The sequence below is a fragment of the Bidens hawaiensis genome, unplaced genomic scaffold (assembly GCF_021521415.1).
Source record: "Bidens hawaiensis isolate Kalapana, Puna unplaced genomic scaffold, B.hawaiensis_p1.1 tig00009285_1, whole genome shotgun sequence".
NCBI classification, from domain to species: domain Eukaryota; kingdom Viridiplantae; phylum Streptophyta; class Magnoliopsida; order Asterales; family Asteraceae; genus Bidens; species Bidens hawaiensis.
Genome location: NW_027491685.1, coordinates 418,736 through 426,087, shown reverse-complemented (window position 1 = coordinate 426,087; position 7,352 = coordinate 418,736). Strand labels below are relative to the sequence as shown.

The 7,352-nt window shown below is 33.4% G+C and overlaps 1 pseudogene; it reads left to right on the top strand.

Annotated features, from left to right (window-relative positions):
- The first annotated feature begins 237 nt into the window (after positions 1 to 237).
- Positions 238 to 1,782, top strand: LOC143531888 (tryptophan decarboxylase TDC2 pseudogene; annotated as a pseudogene).
- Positions 1,783 to 7,352: the final 5,570 nt, after the last annotated feature.

The window sequence follows — 7,352 nt, the reverse complement described above, 5'->3', positions numbered from 1 at the left end:
AAACACGGCATTCAATACTCACCTAACTTCCTACATTATGTGATTAATAAAATAAGGTTAGCCCCAAGTGATAGAAAGCCCATAAAAAACACGATTGCTAAATACTGCATTCAATACTCACCTACCTTATTTGAGTACTACATAAAACAGTGCGATGTAACCTTCCATCTATAAATACATCACCATTTCTCCATCCCAATTCGCCAATTCCAAATACTTCACTTCAACCCCACAAAAATGGGAAGCCCTGGTTTCGACCTTACCACATTCCCACAATTATCCGATTATTCCAAAGACTTCGAACCCCTCAACCCCGAAGAATTTCGCGCCAACGCCCACAAAGCGGTCGATTTCATCGCTGATTACTACAAAAATATCGAAAACTATCCGATTCTCAGCCACGTTCAACCCGGTTACCTCAAAAACCGCTTGCCCAAGACCCCACCCGACACGCCCGAATCATTCGACACAATCCTAAAAGATGTCCAAGACGATATTATGCCCGGCATGACACATTGGCTAAGTCCAAACTTTTTTGCATATTTTTCGGTTTCGGTGAGCTCGGCCGCGTTCATTGGTGAACTTTTGTGCACTGGCTTTAATGCGGTCGCGTTCAGTTGGGTTGGTTCACCGGCTGCGACTGAGCTCGAGATGGTGGTGATGGATTGGCTCGCGGTTATGCTTAACCTCCCGAAAAGCTTCATGTTTTCGGGTTCGGGTGGTGGGGTTTTGCAATCCACCACAAGCGAGTCGACTTTGTGCACCCTAGTTGCAGCTCGTGATCGTGTGCTTAATAATATTGGCATTGAACATATCGGAAAGTTAGTCGTGTACGGGTCAGATCAAACTCATGCTATGTTCAAGAAAGTATGCAAGGTAGCTGGCATTCATCCGAAGAATATTCGGTCAGTACCAACGTATTTGGAGAATGAATATTCTCTTGATCCTGAAACTCTCCAAAAAGTCATTGAAGCTGACGTGGAACAAGGGTTTGTTCCGCTTTTTCTATGCCTTACAATTGGGACCACCTCCACGACTGCAGTGGACCCCATTAATGCCCTTGCTGACGTGGCAAATAAGTATGATATGTGGGTTCATGTGGACGCGGCTTATGGTGGCAATGCATGCATATGTCCGGAGTATAGACCTTATCTTGATGGAGTTGAGAAAGTTGATTCACTGAGTTTGAGTCCGCATAAGTGGCTACTTAGTTACGCGGAGTGTTGTTGTCTATGGGTGAAAAACCCTAAGTTGATTGTTGACTCACTGAGTATGAATCCTGAGTACTTAAGAAACAAGCATAGTGAGTCGGACTCGGTGGTGCCGAGTTACAAGGATTGGCAAATCGGGGTGTGCCGAAGGTTCAAGTCTATACGTTTATGGTTCATCCTACGTAGTTATGGTGTTGAAAATTTACAAAATCATATTCGGTCGGATGTTCGAATGGCGATAACGTTTGAACGCCTTGTGAAATCGGATGCGAAGTTTGAGATTGTTGTACCACGTCGGTTTTCCTTGGTGTGTTTTCGCTTAAAACAGTTCCATAGCTTTGACTCGGGCTACATTGAGTTGCTAAACAAAAAGCTACTCGAGCGAGTCAACTCAACAGGGCGAGTTTACCTCACACACACCGTGGTTGATGGGACTTATATGTTGAGGTTTGCGGTGGGAAGCACACTCACAGAAGAACGACATGTGATTGGTGCTTGGGAGATAATAAAGGATGTGGCTAATACCATGGTGAACGAGCATGAATCTTTAAATTGCAAGTAAAATCATATTATTATTTGAATATTTAAAATAAATTAACCGTACGTGTGATTTGATGGTTGAGATGAATATTGAAATAAAGTGTGTGTGTGAATGTGTGATTTGTGATTGAGAAACATGTTTGATATTGTTATTTGAGTCGAATAAACGATGTTTTTAATTTTTGTGTTTGTTTTAATGTAAGAAAAGATTCAATATTAATTTAAATATTTTTTTTAGTGTAGTTACGATCTCTCGAGCTATTCAACAATAAACATAAACTTAACCCAACAATACTCCACCCTTAAAACATTCAAGAATCACAAAATAAAGAAAAAAAACCTTGAAAAACACAAACAATTTTGTAGCATCCATTGGCTCTTTAGATCAACTCGATTGGCGGACGCCATTTAGTTCATCCGAAGGAATTCGGGACTATGTAAACGGAAGTCCATGGTGGATGCCACTCTAGATTCCCAACTAACCCGCTGATCGACTTCATCTTATCCATTGTAGCTGCTGATTATTCAGCAGGCTTCGATAGGTTCTGGTCTATTGAAGAAGCATTTTGTCACCATATGGGTGCAGTTGTTGGTACCCATTTTGGGATAGGAGATGTGGCTTGCTGCGGGGATGGTGTTGGTGCAAATGGAGCGTGTTTCAGTGTTTCTGGTGCAAACAACACCAGTGAGGGTGCCTGTTTCAAGGTTGGTTCTGATGTGGGTGAGGGAGGTTGTTTGGGGGTTGGGTTTTGAACAATAACAAAAGTTGGTGTGGGTGTAAGGGCATCGGTGGCGGTGAAAGAAATCGAGGAGCTGTGGTGCTATCAGAACAGGCCACGGTAGTCAAAAGATGGCTCATGAATACCTCTTGAGATTGCATCATAGATATCGCATTGTAGTTTGCATCTGATTGAGGATTGACCTGTGTATACATACTCATCAAACTCTTCACCAGATAAGGTTTGAGCGTCCATTGATGATCGGAGCGTCCATTGTGATGATAAAAACATAAAAGAGAAATACTTAGAGGAGATACGAAAATTTCAACTTCAAATACTTAGAGCCCCTGACCATATACACCGAGAGAGGATTCGTGAACACGAGTAGTGGTATCGGTGCTTATTAAAATATTTGATAACGGAAAATTCATCAGGACCGTAGTTAGGAAAAATTTATCAGACTATAAAAACACCATGATTCTTATTTCTTATACTGGGGATAAAACCCATTTTTATACAAACATAAGTTTAATAGGGATAAACCCTAATTTACAAAACATGTTTATTTATTCTGGTGATAAGCCAGTTATTTAAGCTGGAAAGCCTGTAGGCCTCAATCCTGAGTCTTTAACAAGTCACCTGAAATATGGTTAAAAAATATTTGATCAGCAAGAAATACTGGTGAACACATTCATTTGTAAATGACACATTTTTACAATTACAAGATTAATATGTTTCTACACATGCCTGCTTACAAATTACCGAAAGGTACTTCTCACTCGACCGTATCTGTGACTGTGATCATATTACTTATTAGCTAACACTTGTCCAATAAGTAACGTTAATAAGTCATCAGGTAAGCCTTGTATACAAAACCACACAATACCAGTAGTAACCATCCCGTAAGTCTACAGAGAATTAATCACTGTAATATAACCAAAACCTTTTGAAAATATTTTGAAAGTAAGTATTAAAAATCATCATGACAGTATTGGAAAACCAGTGGTTTCACGTAAATGTGAGTTGTACAAAAACTCGAAGTCTCACCTTGAAAGTTTACAATCAAAGAGCTTCATGGTATTATGCACCTAGTTAAACACAATGTAGTACAGATTAGTATTAATCAATAATTATAACGATAATCACGAGATTAGAAACTTTACACGATTGCACAAAATCTCACCTTGTTCAGGCAGAGCTTTTGATTCGTGCACGAAAGCTTCTTTCGATCGGATAAGGTATTGTTACGGCTATTCGAGGTATTATACTACACTCATATATATATACATATGGGTAGAATCAAATGAAAACTCCTCTTAAAGAGAAAACTTAAAAACTCTTAAAGAATTATTTTTAACTTTTAATTTTTTTTGTAGTTTCTTGTTTTCCCATTATTCTTATATGTTGCTATTGTTCCGAAAAAAATGAAACAACTTGTCAGTAACCTCGTCGGTGTAGTGCACATGTGTAATGGTGTGCATTGAATATATGTAAAAGTTTTGTAATAAACTATTGTACATATGCAACATAAGACTAATACGCTCGAATACACATTAGTACGTATGTGTAATACAACATTAATGCACATGTGCGCTACATTGAATTTTGTTTTTTATTTTTGCATATAATACAACACTATTAAACATAAAAAATACATAGTAATACACATGTGTAATACAACAACATCGCACAATAATACGTATGTGCATTACAACGTTTTTTCTTTTTATTTTTTTGCATTTTTTTTCGAGTGAAGGGTAACAAAATATAAGAATAGAGGCAAAACTGAAATTTGAAAATATTTTATTTTTAATTAAAAATAATTCTTTAGAAGGTTTTAAGTTTTTTCTTTAAGGATGAGATTAAAAATTTTAATCTCAGTCTCAAATCGACACATCAGTCTCAAATCAACGCCACATCAGATTAAAAATTTTATAAAAAATCTCTAACTTTCTTCGTTAACATGAAACCTCCACAAAACCATTAAAAAATTATTCAAATTGTGTGTGTGCGTGTGTATATGTATGTACTAGTCTGAGGCCCGTGTATTACACGGATAATTGATGAAAATTTTAAACTTCAACCATTAAGTGAAATACAGTCAACAAAATGATCATAAATTGTTAATACAACTACAATTTACATTAAAATTATAGAAATTACATAACTAAGATTACACAAATATGTTACAAATAAGTAAAATCTTCCTTGTACATTACTTACGTGATTATATTGGTCGATATATAATGTTTATAAAAAATCAAAATCTTTTTTCATGTCTGCTCGTAAATCTTGATAAGGTAACATATAGATATGTTTGTAACTCTTTCGTGTGACATATAAGGTTCTTAAAGTACATACTAACCCTAGAAAAATGATAATGTATCCATGAAACTAAAAAAAAAAAAAATTTCATGCACATAAATTATCATACATTTTAATCAATCAATATGATATCATTTGAGATCATCTGCTCATGTATATAAAAAAAAACATGATTATCCTAAGAACAAAATTACCTGAACTTTGATGATATAATCATCCTTAGAATTTTAAGATTTTGAAACTGGTGATAAATTTATTGTCATTAATATTCTGTATATGACAAACTTTTAATTGATTTTATATATTATAATTAACGATTGTATAATCAAGCCACATATAAAACCAAAAATTAAAATAACAAAACCATTTGTTTCATTTCATACGAATACAATTACTAGAAAAATGACAAAGACATACTAACCTTAAAACCATGTTCAAATAACAATGAGTTATCAAAAAATATAAGAAGATTTTAAGTTGTAAAAAGTGAAAGTAGTGATTCTTATTTATAATAGTTGAAAGTACTGGATTAGGAATGTTTAAACTTTGAATACTAATTCCATGCTATTAGTTAATATTATTGGAACTTGTTGGAATATTTAATTAATCAATATATATATATAGGGGAGGGTTCAAATGAAAACCACTTAGTTTTGTAAAAACTATGAAAACTCATTTTGACAAATCACAAGTTTTTCTTTTTTATATTTTTATTTTTCTTATAAGGGTGTTTAGGTAATTGTGTATTCCACTATTTATGGAATTTATATATCATTAATTTTGATTCCAACTTTCTTTCCCTTAAAAATCGGTATATTAATATTGAATCAACTGATTCCAACTTCATTCGTGCTATCATGATTGAATAGTTTGTTTTTATTTCCACTTTCAATAAATATCATGATTTAAATATGCCTATAGCCATTTCTTTTGCTGTGGTTTGAACACAAGTAAACTATTTTTGGATTTACTTTTAATATTTAATTATTCAACACATGTTAAAAGTTTGGTTTTCATAAATTAGTTTGTTCTGCATTACGCTGATTGTAGTTTTTATTGCCTCTCAATTTCCATGTTTTATTTTAGAAATTTAGTGAACTTTGTGTGTATAGCCCTAAACATAGGTATATTTAATAGCTTAGATGTCGTAAATATTTTTTTTTATGAAAACTTACATTATTTGGGTTACATATATGTAACTAAACAAGCTAATATATGTTACATCCATATAACCGGACATCACGATCAAAATAAATATATTTGTAAAAGCATTTATCATTTACACATATGTGACATACATACATATTAGAAATTAGTTTACAGTTGTTGTTTTGTCAATTTCGAAATTGCTAAATAGTGTTGAAGCTAGCCGACACGCACGATTGCTAGTACCAAGCCATAAACTTGATGTGTAACCCTCTTATCCCCAATTTCTTTTTACATACAATTACACAATCCTCATTGTCATCCTCTTTATTATTATCTGTAACACGAAAGTTTAATGTTATCAAGAATTTATCATACACTTATAAAATAAAAATAATTGGTTCAGTATACATATGTGTAGAACAGATAATATCGAGGACTTTTCGTTGTTTTTGGACCAAAAGTTCATTAACTTTACAAAGATTTAATAAAATTCACCGAGCATACGTTTTAAAGACTTACTATTCAATATAATCCAGCTCCGAAGTTCATATATGTATCAATCTATTAATCTAACACATATGTATCTATCTATATTATCCAACTATTCAATATAACCCAGCTCCAAAATGCATATATGTATAATTTATGTAACAAAAAAATTAATAAATGACAACAATATCAACTATAACACACCCTGTGGTGCTAATAAAACATAGTTCAATCAAACCCAAAGATAATTATTATTATGTACATAAGAAACTGAATTACATACACGTAATTATTAAACAACCTTGTCAAACATGCTTAAGATTTAAACACATTTACATATATGTACGTAACACAAACACGCATCAAACACAAATTTCAATAAATTTCAATGAATGTCATAACCAACTATGAATATGTTATATATAATCAACCACCAAAGTACATATATGTATATGCATGTAATATTTTTAATAGCAAATCTGTATCAATACAAACATGAGCAAGTGCACATGTCTGACACAGAGTTAAATGGATACAAACACCAAAAACATATATGTATGCAACTAACAACATCAATTTGTTAACAATATAAAAAACAAACTTTGACAAACCTATATGAATCCAAACCTTTTCGGTTCATATATGTTGTAAGTTGTAACACATAGTTTCATGGAATCAAACAACAAATACATATATGTACCAAACAACCAACATCAATTGCTAAGATCAAACAAAGTTACATATATGTACTCAACACACTAACCTACCCCAAAAGAAATCGAATCAAGTAAACATAAACCAAAAAGAACCAATCAAGCCTTTACATAAAAGCCGATTAATGCCACATGCAGTCAAAGATGTAGCAAACAACGATTACTAACCTGATATATAAAAAAATACTAAAGAAACCGAATCCTTG